The 27,402-nt window shown below is 36.6% G+C and overlaps 1 pseudogene; it reads right to left on the bottom strand.

Annotated features, from left to right (window-relative positions):
- Window positions 1-4,837: 4,837 nt before the first annotated feature.
- On the bottom strand, window positions 4,838-27,217 carry LOC100735065 (asparagine--tRNA ligase, cytoplasmic-like; annotated as a pseudogene).
- Between the last annotated feature and the right edge of the window lie 185 nt (window positions 27,218-27,402).

The following is a 27,402-nucleotide window of genomic DNA, read 5'->3' on the forward strand; positions in this document are numbered from 1 at the left end:
GAGACACAGCCTCTTTGGTAGTTGGAGGCATATAAAGTTGCTCTCATAATCCTTAGTGCAAAGAGAAATAGATGAACAACAGTTGAAGATCCTAACGGAGAGTCCCAGAGGCCTCGAAATATTTCAGTGTCTATCAAAGTAAGACCAATTATGAAGAGTCAAAATTGTTAAGTCTTAATATAGTGGATGAGGATATCATCTGCATAGATTTCCCTCATCTAATTGGTTATACAATCAGTTGTCTTCTTGATCACCATGATCAAAAAAGATGACTCATCCTTCCCTGGAAATATGTAGTATCTCTGATCAAAACTCAATGAAGTGGAAATGACTGATTAACTCAAGAAAATAATATAGAAAGAAAAACAGACTCAGAGGACCAAGGATCTAAATCTGCAAGACCCACTGTCTTAGTCTCTTAGTGCTACTATAATAAAATCCTACACACTGAGTATCACTAAAAAGTTCGGCGTTGTTTTCTTCTAAAGATTGGGAGAGGTCAGTCATAGACTTGGGTTTATTGACATTCATAGGGAAATGAGGACTCATAATATCAGAGACCAGGCATCAGCACTTAAATGCCCACATACATGATGTCATAAATGCCATAATGACTAGCAAGATTTAAGGGGAAGTTAAGAGATTTTGACTTACACATAGTTGTAGACATAGGAAAGCACAAGTATTCTTTGAGGCAGAGGAAACAAAAAACCAACAAAGGTGTTATTAACATTATTAAACAAAAATGAACAGAGGAACAAAAGACTGTGGTTGGTTGATCGGATGTTACACTGTCTTGCTTGGTTTCTAGCCCTAAGTCAATTTTCAGATCTTTACTATTATGTAATGAATAAAGGAATAGAAATATTCCTAGGAAAAATGTCCCTTAAAGATTATGGCATGTATATTCTGAAAGTCCATCTACAAAAAGACTGAGGAGTTTTGATTTAGACGACCATAGTGAAGAAAGAGGAAGTATAAGACATTTCAAAGACACAAACCCCACAGTGCTGTCACACCCTTTCCATCACTAGGGCACAGACTTAGCAGCCATGTAATAAATGGAGTCCTGGATAATATGCGACTCCTTCTGGACTCACGAAGGCAACAAATAAACACTGTAGCCATGTCCCAGTTCCCTTGTGCATAACTGAATTTATACTCTTGGAATTGAAGCAAGCTCCACATTGGGCCCGTGGTCTATGAAATGAGTTTTTATGTTATGGAAGATCAAGCAGAATTCTCTCAAACTGGTCGAAAAGATAATAAATAAAAAATAGTATTTTATCATAATGTAGGAGTGTATATTGGAAATCAATTTTCCCATTTAAAGTATTAAAATGCAAGAGTAATACACCTAATTATATTTATATTTACTTTTTTAATCTGGGCTCATCTTGATCAATGACTATATATTACCGTAGTGTTAGTCAAGCAGTAATATGGTGTCATGAGTAGACCAAATTTATAAGTCTCTGATATGTTATATGTTGCCCTTGAGTTGGCAGTTGTATCTTTTTCTTCTTTTTATTTTATTTAAAAAAGAATAAACAAAACAGATAAAGGGTAGAAATAATACATAATTTCAAAGAAAAAAATAAACAGTAAGAAATCGCTAGTTGATGATTACATATTGTCCTCCTACAAATAGTTGTTCAAGTTACAAAACTGAAGCTTACAAAGTGGACACTCAAGCAGCGAGACTGCAAACAGTTCTGTTCAACTGTCCAACAAATCTTAGTAATATGGTTAACAATTCTTACATTTGAACATACAAGCAGTTATGCATATCTTCATGTTTGTTAAGATTAAACAAACCAAAGCAGGCTAAAATCACTCTGAACAAAGAATAATAGTATTGCTGGATTTCACATCATGACACTACGGGATCAACACTGGGTACTGTAGTGTCTCTTTTTCTTCAAAGTAGTTGTTCATTTTATCGTGCATTATAAGATCAGTTCTCAGAATCTGTTTATAGGTTCTATGCATGCATGAGTCTCTACATGTATTGCTATCCTTTCTATATTAGAAAAACAAAATAAAGCAAGACAAAACAAGACATATTCCTATAAACACATGAAACAAAAAGTCACATAAAACCACAGTACAAAGTGTTCTATCATGGTTACTGTGTTGCCTCTTGTTAATCTTCAATAGAATTGTCTATATCATTAGGCATAGTATACTTGAATATAGCATTACATAACAATATTAATAACAATAAAACATTGTAGATAGTGTAAAACTTCAAAAACAGGTAATAAACAAGAATAGGTATTGTAGTGAATCTTGTCATCTTCAGTGTAGTTGCCTGCACTCTCAGACTTAATACTATCAATCATAAGTTTTGAATAAAATCCATCAATAACAAACAGCAATCTAACAAATCAGCTTCAACTAAGATCAGTCATGGTAAAACAGTATAAGTTATACAGGGCTTCAGCTTGAATTAACAGGGAATTGAGGATGATTACCATATTATATCCTGCTGTTTTTGGGATAGCTGTCTATGCCCTCAGATCTAGTGCAAGTAGACAAACTGGGACAGAATATAATCTATCCAAACAGAGCAGTGTGAGTAATGTGGGTTTTAAATCTTGATACACTATTAAAAATATCATCTGCCTTCTTTTTTTTAAGATTATTCCTCCCCTTTCACTCCCACAGTGTGCACTGTGCACTTTGGGTCCCACCAACTCCCTCAGTTTTTATATTGAGGGGAAAACCTGCTATTTATCTAAGTGGTCCCAAACGTTCTCCCTCCTGGACAAGATCTCAAGTTATATTCTTTTACCTATAAAACCTGTCTTTCCAACCTATCTGCAGGTACTGGTCAAGTTTCCCCTATTACTCCAGTTTCCTATTACATGGAGCATTGTTTTCTCATATTTGATTTTCAGTCTGTAAACCCTTTTTTAGATTAATTATACTTCTTATGTAGAGGATCTCAGTACACCCTGCCTCTTGATCTACTTTGATTATGTTTATTTTTTCCTTTTTTTTAGTGTACCAAGGCCATCTATAGTAGAGATTATAGCCAACCTTCTCTGCCTCATTTCTGTTGTGTTGTTTTTCTGTCATTAGTTTCCTCCTTTTATTCTTCATTCCACTTTCTGCTCCATTCATTGAGGCCTCTCTGCCACTGTTCCTGAAATCCTGGTACTTTTTTCTATCTCTAGAATGCCCTTCATTATTCTCTGTAGGGTTGGATTGGTGGTTGTTAATTTCCCCAGTTCCTCTTTGTCTTGGAAGTGTCTTGTTTCTCCATTAATTTCTAGACACAGTTTTGTAGGGTACATCAATCTGTGCTAGAGGTTATTTTCTTTCAGGGCTTGGAATACTTTGCTCCAAGCTCTTCTTGATTTGATGATCTGTGTCGATAAGTCTGCTGTGATTTTAATGGGTGTTCCTTTATAGGTGATCAGTTTCTTTTCTCCTATGGCGTTTAATATTCTATTCTTATATTAAATTTCTGTGATCTTTATTTTATGTCTTTTTTTATTTAAAAGGAAAAACAGAAAAAACAGAACAAAACAAAACAGTGTAAGGGTACAAGTAATACAGAACTACAAAAAAAAAAAAACAGTAACATATCACCAATTAATAGATTACACACTATCAGCTTTGAAACAGTGATTCAGGTCACAGGATCAAAGCATACAAAGTGAACATTCAAATAGTGAGACAGCAAATAGTTGTGTTCAATGATCCAATCAAAAATATTAATATGGTCATCTACTTAACACACCTAAACACACTTGCTGTTGTATCCTTTAGGGCAACAAAATTTACACATTTTGGGTTTTATTGCTCCCTTTATTATATGTCTTGGTGTAGCCCTGTTTTGGTGGTAGGTGGCTGGAGTTCTTTATGCCTCATACTTCTGAATATCATTTCCTTTTCCTATGCTTGGGAAGATTTCCTTAATTATTTCTGTGAATAGCCTTTCTATTTCCTTTATTTTTACTCCTTCTTCTTCATTCACATTCTTTATCCTTAAGTTAGAGATCCTCTTGTCATATTCTAGCCTTTGTATTGTTACTGCCTGTTTACTTGTTATTTTTAAGAGATTTTTTTCCTTTCATGATCACACATTGCAAACCTGTCTTCAAGTTTTGATATTCTACCCTTAGTTTCTTTCCAGAAGTTTTGCCAGCTTTCAGTAGGGTTTATTATTTACTGGTAATCTCTTTGAACCTGCTTCATGTATTCTAGTTTTTCTTTATGTTCTTCATTGAACATTTGTCTCCTTTTTAGTGTGTTCCTCTATTCTTCTGTCTGTGTCTTCTTGAGAGGTGCTTAGCATTTCTTTTATTAATCTACATCTATCTTGCTTTATTTGATTAAATATTTCACTTTTGAGCTCGTCTGTGAAGTCCCAAAGATATCTCTTTATGTCTACTGATGCCGTTTCTGATATTGCATGTTTGCTGCCATCAGTCTCTTTTATATTTACCTCTCCTGGATCAATGTTTTCAGGGCTAGGGGCTGGGGACTTTTTCTTGTTTCTTTCTCTTGTTATGTTTTTGGTTTCTTCCAAACAGGTGTATAGAAGGGGTCCCAGCCCATTTCCTTGTTGGTTATGGTTATTCTGAAGCACACTGGCTAGGGTTTTCTGCCCTCTCCAGTTTGCTATTGGTCACTGAGGTGCAAGCAGGGGTGGCATATGCTGGCCCCTCTCTGGGTCAGTCAACCTGTGGGGCCTTTCACTGCATTAGTGTGCACCATGCATAAAGAATTGGTTTGGGGCAACTTATTGGGTCCCCACCAGAGGTATGACTCAGGCCAAGCATATCCCACCAATCTTGTCTGGGAAGGGAACAACTGACTGAAGTCACCGGTGTTCCTTGTTCCCACCCATTCTGCCCAATTCCAACATGTCATCCAGTTGTTTGCCTCTTTCCCATGGGAGGGTCTTATCCCAGCACTCACTGCAGGTAATGCAGGTCTCTTGCTGGCTCCATTCTCCGTTGGGCTCTCCAGCCTCTGACTTCAGCATGACTGTGGTTCCAGCGAGTATAAGTGGTGGGAGTTCATTCAGCTGGGTCGAAGCGGCAGGAGTTTGGGCAGCTTGGTGAATCACGGCTATGCGAGTTCAGGCATTGCGGTGAGGGCAACATGGCCAGTAATCTTAGCTGCTCCAATGGTAGCCCTGGGAGTGCATGTTTGACCAGTTTTTTCCCTTTAGTTTCTTCCTGGGTCAAGAGAATCCATCTCCCTCTGTCCAGACCTCCCTATGATGTTTTATTCTGGCATCTGAGTTGTCTGTCTCAGGGAGCCTCTGTATTATGTTGCTTATCTATCTTCCATATTCCATTCCAAATAGCAAAGAGAATCAGAATAATTTTCACTCATACAGGATAGACATAAACACTGTATCATGAGTATATCAATTCATCTTCTTTTTATTATAACATACTCTTGAGAGAATTTGGACCCCACAGATCATCTTACTTATGTATTACACTAGTAACTTCATACCAAGTGGAAAGGACTGAAAAAAGTCACTGGAGGTGTTCTCAAGACACATTACTCCAGGGGGTGGAAAATAAACCTTGTAAACTTTCAGGGACCTTCAGTTTCAGTATATTTTTAAGGTTTCTAATCATTAGAGACATTTTGGGATATATCTTCCAAAGTAAAAGATACACTGTTGCATGCATTTTGAATTCTTATTTAGAGCATAACACCGGGCTTCTCAAACACATTCCTTACTTCCCTATTGTAAAGTTTTACTTTAGCTTAATAGTAGCCATTTGTGTGTCTCAGAACTAATACCTGAGGGATACAGGGATCACTTTTTGTGTTTACCCACTTGGTACAACCAAAGCAAAGTGTGGGCCATGTGCAAAAGTGTGAAACTACTTGATATTTTATGTTACTATTAGCTACACTTTGCATGATACCACAAGAACCTCCTAAAAAAATAGCAAGACCATCAAGTTATCAAGTATGTCCTACAAAAAGACTAGGAAAGCAAAACACATGTGCTGTATGTATAAGCAATATTTCTGTATGAAACATACTGTTTGCATGTACAAAGACTGCCTTAAGTGAGCTAAATGAAACAAAGATTAATTTTTATAGAACTCTATTGGTATTTTCATTGTAGTTTATATATGAATGCATTTCTTTTGTTTCTTTTTAGATTTTGTACACATAAAGCCATTTGAATGTTGAAAATTTTGATACTTTTTAATAAACAATAAATATTAAAAATGCAATATTTTATTTTTGTGATGTTTTTCTATTAATCATTCATAGTTTAATATAATGAAACTCATAACTTTAAAATTAATAATCCAGGGCTGATGATTTAGCTAAGTGGTATGAGTACATGCTTGGTAAGTGCAAGGTTGTGTGTTCAAGCCCAAATACTAAAAGAAAATTCAATAATCCATCAATAGAAATATTCTAAAGAATAAATATGAGTTTGACACATCCATGTGTATGAGACTTTATGAAAACAAATTATTATGCTCTGTGTTAAAAAAAAAGGAAACACAACACCTGGTAGCAATCTTTGAATGCTAGTCCTAAAATTCCACACCTGAAAATATTGTTCTATCCGGTACAACCACTGCCATGAGAGTCTATTGGGGTTGAGTGGGGGCCAAACAAGTAAAAGGTATAGGAGCAGGTCTACACCATAAAGCAATTATCCCTGTCACTTAGTCCATGTAATTAAATAAGCCCTGTGTTATTAGAAAAAATCAGTATAAGTAAAGAAAATAGTGTTTCAGTGGAATAGTCACAAAATAAGTCCTTGGGATTCAGGGTTAAAGCTGTACCATTCATAGAAGGAAATGCATATTTTCTAAAAAATAACTCTTGGAGTATTACTGGGGCCTAGTAGAGACAGAACACTTATCACTGGTCACCAAATAAATATATATCCAAAATTGTTCCATTTGAATTATCTTAGGCCCAATAAGTTATACAGTGAGACATGAATACTAGAAGTTTGGTATAAAGTGGAAATTATAACTGAATTGAACCAAAGCATGATCAAGGAACATAAACAATGCAGAAGTTTGGAGCCTGAATTCCTGTTATTCAAAAGAGTCACATCAGTGTCCCTTGCTTGACTTTTACTCATTGATATGAGGGGGCTTCTATTCAATGAAGTGAAACAAGATGAAAACCCTTTAGTTGGATTTATGTGTAAGTCAGTGGGCTACATCAATACAAGGCCTTGTAACACAAAGGAGAAAAATCTAAATGACAGGAACTGCAAGAAATGTACTTGATTTTATACTTTGTGTACAGAGTAGTAGGTCCTTGTTAAGTTTTGTGTCTGGATGTTCCCCCCAAATCCTAATGCGATCATGGGGGTAGGCTTTTTCAGAGGTAGCCGAATCTAGACTTTGTGTTTGATTCATGGTTCAGTGCTGGGATTAATGCTGTGCATGCTACACCTACCCTAGGGCAGATTGCCTGCATACAATATAAAGTACAGAAACTCTGTGTCTCTGTCTTTGTCTCTCTCTCTTTCTCATTACTTTTATTGTCTTTTGCCACCATGAACTGTTGCCCCTTTGCAGTGTGCCACCCTTTCCTTTCAGCCAGCCATTAATGGACATCAAACTCTACAGACTTGGAGCTAAATAAACCATTCCTCCTTTAGCTTTGTGTGTTGAATATTTTGTCTCAGCAATAATAAAAGTAATCAAGACAGAAATTGTTACCAGAGAAATGGAGACATTGTTGTGATTATACCTGATTGTATGATTCAGGAGATTTTGGGAATGGCTTGTAGAAAAAGTCTGGAAAGGTTCAGAGATGCAACAGGAAAAGTAAAGTGGGTACTTTAGGCTGTATTGATTGGAGATTCTGTTCAAAGCTGAGAAGACTAGAAGGCTGGTAGAAATGTTGCTGGTAAAGATCAGGCTCAGGAGCTTTCCGATCAGAAGGAGGACTGCGTTGGATGTTGGGACTCCAGACAATGTGTATAATGATGTGGAAGAAAGTTTTAGGCATTTTTGCTTATGTCCAGAGACTTTGCCTGAAACTGAGATTAAGGACAGCACACTAATTAATCTGGCAGAAGCAATTTCAAGGCAGTATAATGTTGAGGGTGTGGCTGGCTGTTGTTGGAGGTTTTTTGCCATATTTTATGCTGAGAATCAGGAGCAAATAGGACAGAGAAATTATTCAAAATGTTTTGAATTTGGTCAGATAGAAAGCTCCAATAAGCTGGAGATGACAAAGATAGAGCTGGGGAGATCTTCATTGCTGAGAAGAAAGAGGAGAATAAAACAAATGACCTGAAGGCACCACAAGAAACAGCAGGACTCCACTCATTTCAGTGTCAATATTGCGAAAGTGATAGTTTACTTTGCCAGGGCACCATGTTCCAGAATGGTGGCAGCATAGAGAATTTTTGCCTCAGAATTGAATTGAGAATGCCCAGAGATCCACTTGACCACTACAGCCAAGAGGTATGAAAGCCTGGCTACTACTCCACCTGACAGCAGACCTTGGCATCATCCACATGGCACTGGTATTAGGTGCATGCAGAATTCAAGAGTTGTGGCATTAGGGAGGCTTTCACTCAGATTTCAGAAGGTCTGGGAGGCCAGGCAGTATACTCCTGAAAGGAAATGTGTGAAGCTGTAATTATAAAGCTAAAGGTTCAGTAGAGGCCCCAGAAGTTTGAAGAAGCCAGGAATATGGATTATCTAAAGAAAGCTGCAAGAAGGAAGAAAATCAGGCCCCAAAGAGAAGCTATGGGAGCTGATACCATAGGAAGTGACATAGGGGCAGAGCCATACAAATCCTTTCGGAGTTTATATTTTGCCACAGATTACCTGGGAATGTTACACATGGAACTACAGGGCTTACTGGTTTCCTACTGCATTTTAGACTTGCTTTGGTCCCATTCCTTTTTATCCCCTGTTTGTACCTTTTGAAATGGAAATGTCTGTCTTGTGCCATTGAATATTGGAAGTATTTGATGTTCTTTTCATCTGTACAGGGGGCTCACAGTGAAGTTTGCCTTAAACCTCAGATGAGGATTGGGACTTGGATTTTTCAGCAAGTATGAAACTGTTAGAACTTGGGCAACTCAGATGGAGTAAATGCCTTTTGTGTAAACAGATGTATATGAGTCTTTGGGGACAGTGGTGGAATGTTATGGTTTGTTTCTGGATTTTACCACAAATCCTCATGTGATCATGGAAACTGGACTTTTTCAGAAGTAGCTGAATCTAGAGTTTGTGATGGATTTATGGTTCAATGCTGGGATTAAAGTTTCTGGTATTATGAGTGGGTAACTGCTGGATCAGTACCCTGATTGCATTAACAATTCCCTAATCTCACCAGCCTGAGTAAGATAAAAGGGAAAGAAGGAGGCTTGTATCTCTCCTCCTTGTTTTCTGCTTTTGCTGTCTTCTGCCACCATGAATGGCTGCCCCTTCTGCCACACAACCCTGCTGGGAGACAGCCAATTATGGACTGAAACCTCCACAAAATGTGAGCTAAAAAAGCTTACCTCTTTTAACTTTGGGTTTCAAGCATTTTGTCTCATCAATGAGAGAAAATTAACTAAGACAGACGTAGGGGGAGAAGATTCAGATTTATAGACAGTCATTAATATCCTGGCCTTCCCATATATGACCTAAAAAGCCAAGGTTCAAAGACTGAAAGTCTAATAAAAAGGCATGTGGAAAAACATATGGGAGTCATATGGAATGTTAAAACATTTTGTTCACAGGAGACTATTCACTTCAGAGAAGCACTTCAAAGTCAGTGCAATGCCTTATTCAGTTGACATTACTCAGCCTTTGTCATCAGTGCTCCAGAAGTAGTAAAATGGGCACAGTAATGAGTGGACATAGTGGCATAGATGGAGTTGGCATGTGAGCCTGTCAGCATAGATTTCTACTAACCTAGTTCTCTCTCTCTCTTTCTGTCTCTCTCCTCATCTCTTCTCCTCTCTTCACCTCTCTTCTCCTCTCTGTCTTTCTCCAAGGACCTGGAAGATTCTAGGCACATGTTCTGCAATGAGGTACACCGCAGTCCTTTTCATTTCATATATTGGTTGCAAAATACTGCTAGTTTGCTCAAGCTGGCATCACATTTGTAATGCTCTGGACTCAGTCTCCTGAGAAGCTTGGATTATAGGCAATAACTGCCATACAGGCTTGGTGTCTCTACTTTGTAAGTAACCCTGAACAATCCTAAATTCTCATTATTACATCATTCCTCAAGGAAAGCAACTGGCCGTGAAGTGGATTGACTGCTTCCATTCTGTGCTGCTTTAACAGAATACCACACACTGCATAAGTTATAAACAGTACACAGTGTTTTTGATCACAGTTCTGGAGACTTGGACATACAAAATTAAAGAGCTATGCTGTATAAGGCATTATGTGATGAGAAAGAGCAAGCGAGGTTTGAACTCACTTTTATTGCAAACTGATAGTCACAGTAGTAAAACTTCTGCAAGAATGACATAAGAACAGAGCCTTTAAGAACTAATCTCTTCTTAGAGATGCCAGCTCTCCATACCATTGCCTGGAAAATCAAGTCTCCAACACTGGAACTTTGGAGGGTACCTTTGAACTATGGCATCTATGTTAGCCCTCTTTATTTGGGAATCCTAGTAAGGATAGATATTTGTCCTGTCTTGAATTTGGCCTTCTTGCCTTTATAGATTTACCCACCTCTCCTGTCTGTGACCTCATGGGTTTCCTGATATCCTACAGCCCTGCTATGCATTGCACAGCATTTGGTTATTATGGTGCACTTCATATAAAAGGATCTCATTAGGAATGAGCTCATGGCTACCTCTTATACTAGTGATATCTCATAATGCACTATCCAAAAGCTGCAGCCCTCATAGAACCCTTGACCTGTCTTCTACAGACATGTGAAAGTGGCAGTTAAGAAGAAATACTCTGAAAGGATGGTGCCATTTCTCCAAATGCAGTGTATTTATCAATCAGGGGCCTTTATCATCCTTTTCATCTCCCTTTCAAAGATACATTTTTTACTATGAAAACTGCATAAGATCACAGTATCACAGTTTAAAAAGAAATATATATTTATATAATTAAGATATAACTAAGTTAAACCCTCTGATTGTCATTTTTTAGTATTTTATAATAAATTAGAAGTATATTTTTATTTTGCTTTATTCTTATTTATATTAGGTAATCGGTATTTCCCCATGTTTCTCCAATTTTAAAGGCCTATACTTGGTGTGAATCTATGAGTGTTTATTTATTTAATCCCATTGCCTTACAGCTGAATGTTTACATTTTTGTTTTAAAAATTTACACAATTGTTCTAGGAGGAACATTCTTATTTATTAATATATATCTTTCTGATTATTTTTATTTGATACAATCCTTAAATATAATTTATATATTGTAATGCTTGAGACAACTTTAAAATTGCCTTATACCAATATTTTTCCATAAATTTATATATTTCGTGTTAATTTACACTCCCCCAGCAATGCTGGGTGATCATTTCATTCTTTGCCATGGTTGTTTGCTTTTTAAAATTTAACATAGCATATCATCACCATTAAAATTTGTATTTGTTGGAACCCATATCATTTACAATATTTATTTTCTATTTTAATCTGTATTTTACGCCATGTATTGGCATGAATTTTGTTTAATGTATGTATTTTTAACATTTTCTTTCTTTCTTTCTTTCTTTTTTTCTTTCTTTCTTTCTTTCTTTCTTTCTTTCTTTCTTTCTGTTTAGCATCAGGAATCAAATTCAAAACCTCATGCTTGCCAGGCAGGCACTGTACCACTGAGCTATATCCCCAACCCCTTTAACATTTTTTTTTTATCATACTTTTTTATATGACTTTTTGAACATTGAATTCACAGGCCAAGATTGGTTTTTATATTAGTACGTGTTTTCAGTACACAACAATTATAGTCATGCTGGGGAATTGGAGCATGTGCATATTGCATTTTGATCATTTCTATTCCCCCTTCTTTCTACTGTCTTTCCTTATCAACTCCACAAAATCTACCTCATTCCTCAGACTCCAACATGTCTTTTTGTGTCCTTGAAAATGTACAGAAATGTTCTACTCTAATACAGAGAGTACTTTCCACCCATTCCACCATTCATGCACTCATTCATTCATTAAGTTTAATACCATGGCGGCAAATCTTTCAGAACTTTCCATGATACTGACAGACCACTGCAGCATGCATGCTATAGCTTTGCCATCACTGTTTTAGTATTTCAATGAGCACTTCAGGAAAAATTGTAAATTTTCCAATTTCCACCTATATCCTGAAGTTTCTTGATGCCCGAAATGTGACTGTTAGAAAACTAAAAGTACTTGGTTTGGGGTCTGTAGTTTCAACTAAGAATTACACAGAAGACAAAGAGCTATCATCTTCTATCCATTTTATCCAATTATTCATAGACCCTTCTGTACCCCCAGAAATGCTTTGAGGAACTTTGCTCTCATCTTTTTATTTATATTGGGGTAACCACAGTGAGGTTTCATGGAGTTGAATTTGAAATGCAGACAAGTTATTTTCCTCATCAGCTCAGGGTACAGTTTACTCAATCTCAAATTGAGTTAGCCTCGAAGGAGTCTCATAGCCTTTCTCCTGAATGTAAGCATATTCTTTTTCTGGATTTCAATGGGCCTAGAACTTGATGGCATTGTTCCAGGACCAGATGTGGCTGTCGGCATTTCACAGGCTAGCTAGATTAGAAAGAAACAAGTGAATCATGTTAGTGTAGAATTTATTTAAAATTTCAACCATCATAGATATCTTTCCATTAATTTAGACCATTTAAAATACTGCATTAAAATATCATTTATCTTGATAACTGAGCTTTTTTGATGGTCTTTTAAAATTTTGTGCCCCAGGTCATTGTCCCACTTGTCTGGCCTGGAATTGGCATTCTAGAGATAAAGGAGACGTATTATCATACATGGGCTTCCCTAATTCTTCCAATATTAACCGAAACTAGATGATCCCCAAATCCACTCCCAGCTGTTACTTTTGGAGAAAGATTTAGCTTTCTTCCATATCTATCTGTTCTAGCTAGATGTGTGTCCTGGTCTTTCTCTGGGACCATTCAGATATTATCACTCATTCAGCACTGATGGTAGCAAAATTGTAAAACAATAGGGAAATTATCAGTGCACTTCAGATACTGCTACATATTTCTTTAGTTTGGGAATTTGGGGAGGGTGGGGTTGGTGAAGAGCATTAAAAACTCTGAAACCTGAGGTTATTAAAGTTCCTAATATGATGTTGTTAAGCAAAACTGATCTTAAAAACCTCTACTTCTTAATCTTTTATTAGTCAGTAGACAAGTAAGATTCATTCTTAAGGTCCTGGGAATCAAATTATTATGGGTCTGAAGGAACAAGTGAAAAAGTAGGAGCTTTGAAAAGAAGCATTCCTGTGGGGTAGAGTGGGGAGCACAACTCATGTTTCAACAAGATTTGGATAGTGATGTATCCCATATTAATTATTGATCCACAAAACTGATTCCTCCTTTTTCCACTGAGTGATCTAGTTTCCATAAGGTTGTGTTTTGGAGGCAATTATATGTACATGTCTGCTAAGTGCTTATAATAGTAAATCGGTAGAATTCTGAGTAATTTGTCTTCTGAGTCTATGTCAAATACAAATTGATGATCAGTGTAGGCCTCTGAGACAGGAATGGGAATCTTTCAGATGTCATGTAAGATTATCAGATTTGTTAAGCCGAGTACATGTTAATACATTTAGCACACGTGTAACTTCCTTTATTGCAATTGTGAGAAATAACTTCATGAATCAGAAATGAATAAACTATTTCTGTGATAATACATGTATTATTTATCAAGGCAATCATGTTTGAATTTAAAGAATCTCACCAGGTTTCTAAATATATTTTAAATATTTTCCAAGGAAGTACATCTAAAATATGTGCTCTCTTTGTCTAATACCTGTTACCTGTTCTGGTTTGTATTTTGAATACTTTCAGAGATATACAATAATGCTGCAACTTTCAAGCAGTCTCAATTTCAAAATTATCACTTCTACTTTCAGAATATTCCCTATATTTTAGAGTTGGAAATAAGAGAGCACTGTTTGGAGAAGCTCTGATATAGCTTCCCTGATCAGCAGTGCCCATAATCATATGAGGAAGATGAAATCGTTTCTGTCTTCATTACTCTAATAGGATTTTGAGGACTATTAGAGTAATGAAGATTAATAGATCCATTAGTCTTTCACTTTTATGCAAAGTCTCAGATCACTGAAGAAACAAAAGTTTCCAAATATTATGTAATTTTCTTGACTGAGAATATTGAGATTCTTTGTGATAAGTTTTGTTTCAGTCTTTTCTAGGTAACTCTAATTTTCTCTGGTCCAGATTATGTGCTTAAAATGATCACAATGTTTTTCATTACCCTGAGGTTTGTTAAATACAGCTTTTGTTCTTCTGAGATTCTTTGGGGTAGTGGAAGATGGGAAGCCAGGGCTGTTTTCCTGTCTTACACATTGGAATCCTTGGCAGAATAGTATTTCTGAAGAACTAAGCTAACTCAGAGAACTTTCTTTAGGAATCGTGGTACTTCCTCTGGATATACTAACGAAGCATATTTTGTCTTGGTTCACAATGCCATAATGCAGTGTGACAATCACTAAATGCAGTGTGACAATCACTAAATGCAGTATGAACTTAAAGGGTCGCTTCTGTTCCTAAGATTCTGGTTTCCATGTCAGCATACTAGAGTTGTATCAGTTGACTGCAGTGCTTCATCTTACTCAAATGTTCTGTGGTTTGTTGAATTCTGATTAATATTTAGTGAATTTATACATGTAGACTGTCCTTTAAGGAAAGAACATAATTTTTCTGATTATAAAGTCAGCATAGCAATACTGTGATATTAAATTTTCTATTTCTATTTTATTTCTTCTGAGTAACTTAATAGACTCTGACATTTCTTAGACTTAATTACCATGGAAGCTGAATCTAAACTTTATTTCATTAATGCTCCCCATATCATTTTGAGTGATGCAATAGGAAGGTTTTACTCTTATTTCACAGACAGAAAAAAAAATCAGGCAACTTAAATTACATTTTACAAGAAATTTAAGGGAAAAAAACAGAATAAGTACTAAGATTGGTTAGCACTATGGAGGGGAAGAAACAGACAAAAAGAGATTGTTAGTATCTTTATTTTGTTGTGAGGACAGTATATATATGAGGCCAGTTGCCAAGGAATAATTTGAAAGTAAGCAAATAAGTAGTAAGTGATAGTGATTATATTGTTTTGAGTTGCTCTGTATAGCCAAGCTTTAAGAACTTCCCTAAGAATCACATGCTAAGTGCACAGCTGCATCTCAGCCTTGTAACCTAGTTTTTTACTTACTATTCAATTTTGCTATAAATTTACCCTACAGTGACAATTATTGCTTAGATTAACCCAGCACCTATGTCAATAACTGGATCCAGTAGTTTATATGTACTTTCTTGCTTAAATATTTAGTGGTGGATATCCCTATTATGTCCATTATACAGTTAAGTAAGCTAAAGTTTAGAGAAGTTTAAATGTCTTGAGTCAGGTCATATTGGTCATATTGTGGTGTGTGGTAAAGCTGGCAACTGTGTCTAGATCAGTTCCAACTCAAATATGTTTTACATAAAACATCTCAAATAATAAACACTTCAATGATTTAAAGTACTACCATTTTTGCTGCAATACTATATGGTGTTTTAAAAAATACATTGAAATTCTTCAATGAGAACTTTGAGAACTGTTCCTCCACATGGTTTCTGCACTGACAACTAATGCTATCTCTAGAACTATGATTTTTCAACGACTAAAGAGATTTACTGAACTTGTTCTGTGTGGATAGGGAGCTTATTTTCTCAATATTACATTGTTGCATTAGGTCTCTCAGAATAGACAGGCCTCGTGTCCTAAGTGCTGTTTTCCAAATGACTCTGTACATCTCATTTTTTGCCCTTTTCTCCCATGCTGGCTGAATCATTCCCTTGTTCTCTACAATTCATGGCAAGTTATCCACAAAAATGTCATATACCCTCGACCTGTTTTCTGAAAGCTCCCTTCACTTTTTTTGCTCTATTTAAAGCTCTGCTGTCCTCTAAGGACATTGCTTCCCCTGTCGCCTTCTTGGATATGGGTGTTTTCTCTCCCCCCCCATCCCTCACTCATACCACAAGGCCTGCAAGTAGAAGACCAGGCTCCCCCTCTGCTCTCTAATGAATCCTGTTTTTGACTCTCACCCTTTTCAGTCTTTGCCATCCATTATCCCTCCTCTTGTGTATCTACCTTTGGATCGTTTCTTCTCCCTCCTCAAATTTTTCATCTTCTGGTTTCCTGTCACTCACTCTGGTCCTACTCCTTTCACAATTCTTGAAATTTTCATTTTCCCTAGGCTGATCCTTTCAATGCCCAAGATTCAAAATTTCTTAACCTTTCTTCTCATTTAGAGGCTCTTGTCTTACACCATACCTCACCCTCTAAATTTGTATAGTCCTATCCTAGACATTTGCCATTTGATCCCCTCTCCCATAACTTTCACTTCATAAATCTTAGTCTATCAGCAATAGCTCCTTCCTTTCCAGTATATTTCCTCTGCTATTAATATCCAACCATCTTTTGTGCTAGTCAGACCTCCAATGCATTGATGTATCATGATTTTGTGTTCTTAAGTTCCTCATGTTCTCAATTTTCCTCATTAATAACCTTAAAATTATGATCCATCAACATAGTAACCCACTTGCATATGCTTTCAATTCTCTTGGTCCTCTTTTCCCCTATTGTCTAACTCATTTTTTTCAGACAACCGTCATGTACATCCATGCACACCTACCACAACAACTGACACTAGCTTGAATTCATAACATATTATCAGCGTATCCCCTTGCCCTCTTCTACTTTATTTTTTCCTGAAGAAAAAGAAAGATTCAGAGAGTAACTTCCAGATGCCTTCACTATCACTAATTTTAGTGTTGCCTTGGACCCTGTATTCTATATTCTTTCCTATTTCCATAGTTGACCACTACATTATATTAAATTTCATCATTTTTTACTAGAAGATATTTAGCAATTATTTTGTCTCTCAAATAATCTATTTCTACACATTTTCCAACAAAATACAGCATGGGATAATATTTGTTTCATTTAAATAAGAATCCTTATGAAAGTGGACAAGAAGATGGTGGCTTGCTAGGTAGCTGGATAGAGAGCCTCTCTGGGAAAAAGAGCTCAGATGCTGAAATTTGACAAGATGGAAAGAGCCAGACAGGTGGAGAGGGATACCTATGACCCCAGGAGGAAATTGAAGGAAAAAAAGAAAAAATATGAAGAGGAAGGAAAAACATGGGTGGAGGGCTGGAGCCGGAAGCACTCACTAAGACCTGTCCCGTGCTGTGCTGGGAGCATCGTGGATTCAGACTATTCAAGGTTCCACTGAAGCCACGGCCATCAATAATGGGAGTTGGTAAGTCCTAGGCCCTTGTCGGGAGGATGTGGCACAGTGTGGAATGAAGCCAAGGTGGAGAGCTGCATTAATTCTGGGTGAGTGCTGGAAATTTGGTCCCACGGCGGGTGTGGCCAGCTGGAAGACATCTTGTGGTGGCATCAGTCAGCCACCCCTGGCCCAGAGAGGACTGGTGGGATCAGCTTGGTCTGAGTCATGCCCCTGGTTGGGACCCAATAGCCAGGAATGAAAATGTCCCAACCCTGTGACATCTGAAAAGCAAAGGCTAAGGTGCTGAAGGCACTTGCCAGTTGACTGGCTCAGAGGAGAGGGGCTAGCCCACATTATCCCTGTGTGCACCTCAGATAACACTAAACTGGAGAAGGCAGCAAGCCCCCAGCCAGCACGCTTCAGAAAAACCTTAAGAAATGAAGAAAGGGCCTGAGACCTCCCCACACACCTGTCTGAAAGAAACCAAAACATGACAAGAGAAAAAAATTAAAAAAAAAAAAACCTCCAGCCACTGAATCTGGGAAATTAAGCCCAGGAGAAGTAAATACAGAAGAGAACCAGTGCAGTAATCATGCAATATTGGCCACAACGTCAACATACATAAAGAAATACCTTTGTGAAAACATAGAAGAACTTAAAACTGAAATTTTAATCTAAATGAGGCAAGATATAAAAAGATTCATAAAAGAAATTCTAAGTCTCTCTCAAGAAGACACAGATGGAAGAATGGAGGAACCCAGAAAAGGAAGAGAAACCTTTGGTGAAGAATATAAACAAAATCTAGAACACATGACACAGATCCAAAGAGATTACCAGGAAATTAAAACTCCATTGAAAGCTGGCAAAATGCCTTGACAGAAACTAAAGTTAGCCTTTTGAAACTTGAAGAGAGATTTACAATGTGTGACCATGAAAGAAAAGACCTATTAAAAATAACAAGGAACCAGGAAATAATTCAAAGGGTAGAAAATGACAAGAGAATCTACAAATTAATGATAATAAAAACATGAGCGAAGAAGCAGGAGTAACCACAAATGAATTACAAAGGCTATTCACAGAAATAATTAAAACTTCCCAAGCATAGGAAAAAGAAATGATGTCCAAATAAATGATGCATACTGAACTCCAACCAACTACAATCAAAACAGACCTACACACAGACATAATGATCAAGATTCCAGAAATCCACAAGAACAGAATATTAAAAGCACTCAGAGAAAAGAAGCAGATCACCTACAAATGAAAAATCATCAAAATAATGACAGACTTATCAACACAAACTATCAAATTGAGAAGAGCTTAGGGGGGAATAGTCCAAGCCTTGAAAGAAAATAACCTCCAATCCAGATTGACGGACCCTGCAAAACTCTCTTTCAAAATTAATGGCAAAATAAGATGTTTCCAAGACAAGGAAGAACTGTGGGAATTCATGGCCACCAATCCAACTCTACAAAAATACTGAAGGACATTCTAGAGAGAGAGAGAAAAAAATACCAGGATTCCAGCAAAAGTGGCAGAGAGGCCTCAATAAATGGGGCAGACAGTGGAATGAAGGAGAAGAGTGGACAAATAATAACAGAAAAATAGAATAAAGATGAGGCAGAGAATGTGGGCTATAATCTCTAATATAGATAGCCTTGATACACTAACAAAAAGAAATACAGGCAGAGTAGAATAGGAGGCAGGATCCATCAAGATGCTCTGAATAGAAAATATACTCAACCTGAAAGAGGGTTAATAAACTGACAGTCAAAGATGAGAAAACGATGTTCTATGTGACAGGGAACCAGTGAGAAATAGGGACAACTCGTCCAGCAGCTGCAGATAGGTTGGAAAGTCATGACACTTTTGTGCGGTAGAGAACTACACAACCAGAAGAAAGGAAGACCTTGAGGCTTTAGTAAGTAAAGGAATACAGCTCAAGATCAAGCTAAGGGATAAAAAGGTTCAGCAACACTCAGATAGATACCAGGTTAAACCTCAATCTAAAAACTAAAGGAGCTAGTGGAACCCAAAATATACAAAGAATCCTGAGAAAGGGAAAGGTGAGGAATTGCATAAAAAAGGAAGGCAGAGGACATTGTTAATAGTGTATCAGGATTTAAAAGCCACAGTAGCCTTATTGCTCCATTTGGTTTGATTTTATTTTGTTCGTCTGTCTACTCATACTACATTTGAGGGCACAGACAGCTATTCCCAAACTAGCAGGCTATACCACGGTAACTATACTTAACTTCCTATTAACTGAAACTGAAACCCTGTATTACTTACATTGTCTTACTATGACTGATCTTATTTGTAGCTGGTTTGTTAGACCGCTGTTTTGCCTGTACTAATTTTATTCGAATATGGTATACTTGATAGTATCAAGTCTACGGGTAGAGTCAACTACTCTGAAGATGAAAGGATGTAATAAGATACCCATTCCAGTTTGATTATTAACTGCTTTTGAAGTCCTACAGTGTCTCCAAAGTTGTGTTTTTATTAAAATAGCTATGTAATGCTATGTTCAATTATATTATGTCTGATGACATGGTCAATTCTATTGAAAATAACAAGAGAAAGCGTGGTAACTACTATAGATCACCTAATATTATGGTTCTATATGTCTTTTTCATTTCATATTTTTCTACGAATTTATTTTGTTGTCTTGTTTTGATCTGCTTTTTTCTCTAATGCAGGAAGGATAGATATACACGTAGAGAGTCACACATGGGGAGAATTTCTAAGCAGTTTACAGGGACAGATTATGTAATGCACAATGCAATGAACAGATACTCTGAAGAAGAAGAGACACTAAGAAACCAAGTGCTAATTCTGTGCATTATGATATAAAATATAGCAATACTATTATTCACTGTTCAGAGTGATACTAGTCCAGTCTCTTATGTTCAATTTCAGCATACGTAAAGATAAGGACTGCTACTTCGAACAGAATAAGAGACATTATGGCAGTCATTATTGACTCCCCCAATTTCAGGTCTTGAAGACCTAAAAAGCCTTTATCATCCTGTTACGATTGATTAGTTCTATAATATTCAGTATGTATTCAATGGGTGTGAATATGGGGACAACTATTGGGAAGAAAACTAGAGACAATAATATAGTGAAGATCTCCAGTAGACTTGCTTTGAAATCTGTGTTTCTTAAAATTGTTTCCTTATCTGTTTTGTTATGTCTTGTTATGTATCTTACCCTCTGGAAAAAAAAAGAATCCTTATGAGTTGTAGCTTAATATCCTTCTCCAGGAAATCTTATATTACTCTGTCCTTCAGGGTTATCATTTGAAGTTGGATGACAATTTTCTGCACTATTGTCTATATGAGGCTTTTGAAAATTTGTTTCTTTGGTGAAATTTAGTGATATTACTTTCTCATCTTCATATGTTTTTATATGTGTCTTAGTTACTTATCTTGTTGCTGAAACAAAGTACCTATCACATACAAGTTAAGAGATAAAAGGTTTATTTAGCTTACATTTTGTGGAGGTTTCAGCCCATAACTGACTGGCTCCAAGGCAGGGTGACACATGGCAAATTGGCTGCAGTTCATGGTGATGAATGACAGTAAAAGCAACAACTGAGTGTGAGAAAAGCCTTATATTGTACCCAAATTGTTGGGATGAAGGTGGTACCAATCCAATCAGTAGACCCATCCAGCAATAACCCACCCCTAATCCGAGTATTCTTATTCCCAACATTGCACTACAAATCACACACTCTAGATTCAGACACTTCAAAAAACCCTATGACTGCTTAAGGCTTTTAGGGGAATATCTAGACACAAACCAAAGCAGTATGGAAATTGAATGAGATTTATGAAGTGAATTAGGAAAGCCTTCTACAGTTTTTCTATTCTTGAATAATTTTCATATGATAAGATTTGTCTTCTTAAAGTGTACACTACAAATTATCTGATGCATTATGTTGGGTCCATTTTTGAACACTCATTAATGTTTCCAATGACAAAACTTTCTGTTTTTCCTCCAATCAGTGCTGTTCATTCACCCTTTTCTAGACAGCAACCAATTTTCTTGCTTTTTCTTCCAAGATATCTTTTAGTTGTAAGTATGAACTATCAAGGCTAATCCTAAAAAACCAAGCTACTCTCTCTTCTTCCTAATTTGCCTCCTATGTTTTCATTAAGCAGAGATAATTTAGTTTTGCTTTTTAAATTTGATCTTTTTTAAAATTTTTATTTAAGGAGAAAAAGAAAAAAACAGGAAAATGATACAAGTTATACAGAATTTCAGAAAAAATAAACAGTAGGAAATCACTAGTTGATAGATTACATATTGTCATCTTAGAAATAGTTGTTCACGTTACAAAATTAAAGCATACAAAGTGGGCATTCAAACAGTGAGACTGCAAACAGTTCTGTTCAATGATCCAACACAACTCAGTAATATGGTTATCTACCTTATACACTTAAATATGCACGCAGTTATATCCTATAGAGCACTTTCTTTTAAATTTGATCTTAAAACATCTGCCTTTGTATGTATATTTGAAACCTACATTTTTCATTTTCATTTCACAGAAAGTTATTTAGGTTGAAATAAAATTAATATCAAGTGACACTATCATTAGTTATAAGAAAATTTTCTAACAGAACATGGAGAGAATATTCATTTTATTGTGAAAAAATATTTGTACTTAACTTGTTTTCTGGTAAATAGTAAAATGAATGTGTATATGGGCAAGGAAAAATATTTAACTATTTAAAAACAAAACTATGCATGTGAACATATGAAACACATGAAAATATTTCAACAGCACCATCAAGTTGTGCAACACAGATTACAATATAATCAAGTTATCAGTACCATGGAAGTGGGAAAATACATTATGAAAACCAATTTAGCACTGAGAGTTATTTATCACAATGTTCATTAATGCAATTCATTCAAAAGGCAATTTATATTTACTAAAAGATTTTCTCTAGAAATGTAGCTTCACAATGTATTACAAGAAAATAATTATAAGGGAGGATCAAACAGCTTTATGCTATTTATAAAATGAAAATCTGACAAAACTTAAATATACAAAATTGAGTTTTAAAATAAGTCACGGAGTGTTCATTACAGAACAATGCAAAATTCTTGTGTATTATTAAAGTTACATAGAAAAACAGCAAAGTGTTCATGAAATAATATTCTGAACATATTTATTCATCTTTTAAAATTATCACACAACTATGCAAAATATATATATATAACACATAGATAAAAATAGATGCTAGCCCAAAAGGCAAGAGAGGAGGGACTATGAATGCTTTTATGGTGCTTAAGAAATTTTCTAATATGAAGTGTTGCCTTAATTGAGTTTTGGGCTATTAGCCATGCAAGACGTTCCATTTTAGTTCAGTCTTCCTTGAGCCTCTATCGATTTAACTGAATGTAAAATCTCAGCTACTATTTTTAATACTTCTATATTTAAAGAAAATTCTATATCTCTACCTTCTTCAGGTGTACCAATCTGTCAGTCTACTCAATAGCTAGTAGCATACTGCCTTAATTACTGCAGCTTTGCAATAAATTTTAATATTTGATAAGAATGATATGCCCAATAACTACTTTTTCAGAATACTCCTGGATAATGTATACTGTGTAATTTTCCACATAAATCTTACTCTCATTTTGTCAAGTTTTCGAATTGTTTAAATTTCAAATGCTAGCACATGAAGTTTATAGTTTAATTATGAAGAATTGGCATAATTGCTATGGTATAGCTTCCTATTCAAAAGCAAATTATACTTCTAACTTTTCTCTGCTTCTCCATGTTCTCTGTTTCTTCATTCCCAAGCCAACTTTTATGGCTTTATTTATACATTACCTGTGCATTCTTAAGTTAATTTCCTTAACCAAGTTACTCTGTCACCTGTTCCAAATTTACCTCCCATTTTATGGATAGGTATTATGTATCCTACTTTATTCATGTTGTAAATGGAAAGCTTCTTTTATTTATATAATTGTTTGGTCTCTCTTATCTATGAAAAATATTTATTTCTGTATATTGGTTCTGGACACAGTCACCACACTGAGATGCTCTAGTGGCTTTTCAGTTTATTCTTTGAGTTTGCTGAGGACAGCAATGCTATCATCTGCAAGTGACATTAATTTTGATTTCTTCTTTTAAATATTCATTTTTTCATGGTTTCAATTTTAATAAGTTCTTGATCCTTTGATCTCAGTAAAGTCATGTTGGTCATTAAAGTCACTGAATTATAGAACACATGTCGTTATTGGTGTTATCACAGAATAGTCATTAATTAAGCAAGCCATATGGTATCCAACAGCAGGTCACATAGGCTTGGTTTTATGGCTAGGAAATTCTGAAATCCCACACTGCCCGCAAACACTATAGTGCATACCATTGTGGTGCTTCAATAGAGATTAAAAGCACACCAACCAACCAGTTTATGACTTCAGAGACTGTTTTCAATATATTTAAAACTAAAATTAGTGAAATATCATTAGGGTAAAAATATATGCAAAGACTTGGCTATGGCACCAGAAGTGCAGGTAACAAAAACAAAGCAGAAAGTATGAATACATCATACTTAAGCATTTTTGCTCATCCTAAGAAACAATCGACCACGTAAAAATGCATCTCACAGATTGGGAAAGAATATTTGCGGTATAAAAGAACTTCTACAACTCAATAACCAAACCTGACTAAAACATTGGCCAAACGACTCGAGAAGACTTCATCAAAAAAAAAGACACACAAACGGCCATCAACTATAGGAAAAGATGTTCAACATCTCCAATCATCATGGAAATATGGCTCAAACCATAGTGAGATACTACTTCACACGTTTTAGAGTGGTTCTTACTAATGAACAAAAAGACATGCAAAAAATTCAGAATGCAACAAGTGTTGGTGAGGATGTGAATAAATTGGAGCTCTTATGTACTTTAGACAAGGCTAAAATGGTGCAGCTACATGGAAACATGGATGTCTCTCAGTAATTAAAAATAAATGTAATATGTGATTCAAGATTACAGAATGGAAGATGACAGAGACTGAAAGGAGGGGGGAATCAAATTATTGTTTTTTTTTTTTTTTGAGAGTATCACTGTGTTCATTTATTGATTGCTGGGGATACAGCCCATGGAGAATACACAGCATGCATTTGGGGGGGAAATTAACCATATTTGTGCTGAAGACACTCACACTCAATAAGCCTGTGATGAGTTTATTAGGTAGCATAGGTCACACCTAAGGTGATGAAAATGATGCACGCAGCCATCCACAAGTCATTAAGATTCAACCTGCAAATACATTTGGATGTTAATTATTTTTAATTACACCTCACCAGAAGGAGGAAAGGTCAGTCTGCCTCTTTACCTTAAAGGAATGCTGAGAGACTCTGAGGATCATCACAATAGGCCTCCTCACCAAATTATGCTTATGCCAAAGTTTAAGGAAATTTTGCTTCTACAAGTTCTGCTGAATCAATTTGTAGGCTGCAGTATTAAACAGAGCTACAAAAATTGAAACTGGATTAGTAACTGATTTAAAAAGACTGTATTCATTAGAAACCAGTTATGTGCACTGTTGAGTTGTTCTAATACTAGCAAACTGTTATGCCATATTTGCCAATTACTCAAGATGTTTATTTTAACTTGATACAATAAAATGATAAAAACTAAAAGAAACATAGTTACACTTAAAGGGTCAGAAAGATTAAGTTACCTGATTGATTCAGACCATAACTGACAACTATTTAATTATGTATGACATTTAATAATGTGTAGTATGTTAAACACAATGATTATATCATATAACTGGATAAAATGCTGAAATGTACTTCTGAGTTCTCTGCCACATATTTCCAAATTCTGTAACATATAATTTCTCTTATAATGATATCAACATTACTTGATGTTCCAGTAATGTACACTCCTTTTATCAAAGAGGGAACAAAAAGATAAGACAGAGACAGATACACTCTAAGAGAACAATGAAGAGAAAATTTTGGCCTTTGTCATTTTTTTCTTTTAAAGAGGCAATCTGTTCTTTTCATGAATCGTATTCTTTCATGCACACTTGAGAGAAACCAATTATGGCTTGCAGCGCTGGACAAACCGAGGGTACAAGCACTCAGGAATCGTTCCAAGCCCAGGCCATATCGTCCATGAGGGCATGTACCGTATTTTCTCTGATCTGTGTACCAGTAGTAGGGAGTGGGATCAATGCCTTCCCTTTTATAACCTGCCAGGATTTCTTCACTGTCCCAGATACGCATGGAGCCTCCCACGATCTCACCAACATTGGGCATCAACACGTCCACTGATTCAGTAAGACGGGGGTCCTCAAGACATCGCTGCATATAGAAGGACTTGATCTCCACAGGAAGTCGACACAGCAAGATTAGTTCATTAATGGTGTCTGTCATCAGTCTCTCAGGAGCTTCCGGGATATCCTCTCCAAACTCATAGAAAGTCCCATCTTTTTTTACATCGTGTTCTTTCAGCCACGCCATAGCATCTGTGTAGTTCATCCTTTTGAAAGGTCGTTTGGGCGGCTTGAAGTTCGGATTGAGGTCAGACATGCTTCCTGCTGGCGACTTCAAGACTCTATCTTCCATGTCACAAACCAAGTCTTCCAATCGGTTCAGGAGGTCCTCAAAGGTCAGGAAAGGGCACTCTGCTTCCATGTGAGTGTACTCAGCCAGGTGCCTTCGTGTTCTGGCCTGTTCTGCCCTGTATGACTGCGCAATACAAAACACGTCTCCCAGCGAGGGAAGGCCGGTCTCCAGGTACAACTGAGAGGACTGAGTCAGAAATGCCTTTTCCCCAAAGTAGTCCAGCTTGAAGAGTGTGGAGCCACCTTCCACCTGCGTCTGCACCAGTGTTGGAGAAGTCACTTCATAGTAGCCCTGTCAAAGAAGTGCTCGCGGAAGCAGGCGGTAATCACAGAACGTGCTCTCAGTATTTTGGACATGTTTTCTCCCCGGATCATCATGTGCCTGTTGTTGAGCTGGACGTCAACGTCAGACTCCTCGTTGATCAGGTTATCAGCTCCTCCAGCAGGGGCCAAGCCTATGAGCTCCCAGAAGTCACAGCTCAGCTCATGGCCCCCAGGAGACTGCTTGCCCTTTGGGATAAGATTCAATGTTCCATAAACTGCAACACTACTCTCAGTGGACAAGACTACTCCATTGTAACACAGACACAAATCATCTGATAAGACACACTGAAGATAACCTGTACCATCTCGCAACACCAGGAACATTAAATTCTTTCCTTGTCTACGAAGCCTATGGACCCAGCCAAACACCTTTACTCTTCAGCCTCTATAGCCTTCTAATGCACCAATCTTCACACACTTTGGCTCTGGCAGACTTGGATCCTTTTTGATGGATATCTTCTTGGCTTCTTCCAGGTTCTTTTCTCTTCGCAAACTATCTTCTGCCTCTCTCTTCTCCTGGGATTCAGTCTTCATTTGTTCCCTATGCCACAGTTTTTTAATGTTCTTCATTTGTGATTTAGAAATAATGTCCCACCTCTCATTTTCTTTTTGTGAATCTACGTAAATGGTAGGAAATGGTTCTTTTCCTACTGTCATCAAAGCCTTTAGACCTGTTTTAAACGGTTTCTCCTTGGTTCCATCTCCTGTGGCATCATCTCCCTCTCGATCTGACACATTCAGCTCTGCCAGTACCATGCCTGCTGCCACCCTAGTCACTTCCAAGGACATCGTCTCTAACACCACCGCCGCAGCCCGGTCTCCCCAATGTGCTCCAGCCACTTCCTCCGAATTATTGTTCCACTGGAATAGTGTTTCTATCAAAAAAGTAACAGTTTTTGAGATCTGTATATAGAAATGTGAATGTAGTTAACAACTGTATGTATAACATATACTTAACAAATGTTATGAGACTAAATTTATGTTATGTGTCTTTACCACTAAAAATAAATATACAGTAAAATAAAT

The sequence above is a fragment of the Cavia porcellus genome, unplaced genomic scaffold (assembly GCF_034190915.1).
Source record: "Cavia porcellus strain 051 isolate PalLab524CR breed Dunkin Hartley unplaced genomic scaffold, mCavPor4.1 scaffold_3, whole genome shotgun sequence".
In the NCBI taxonomy this organism is placed as follows: Eukaryota; Metazoa; Chordata; class Mammalia; order Rodentia; family Caviidae; genus Cavia; species Cavia porcellus.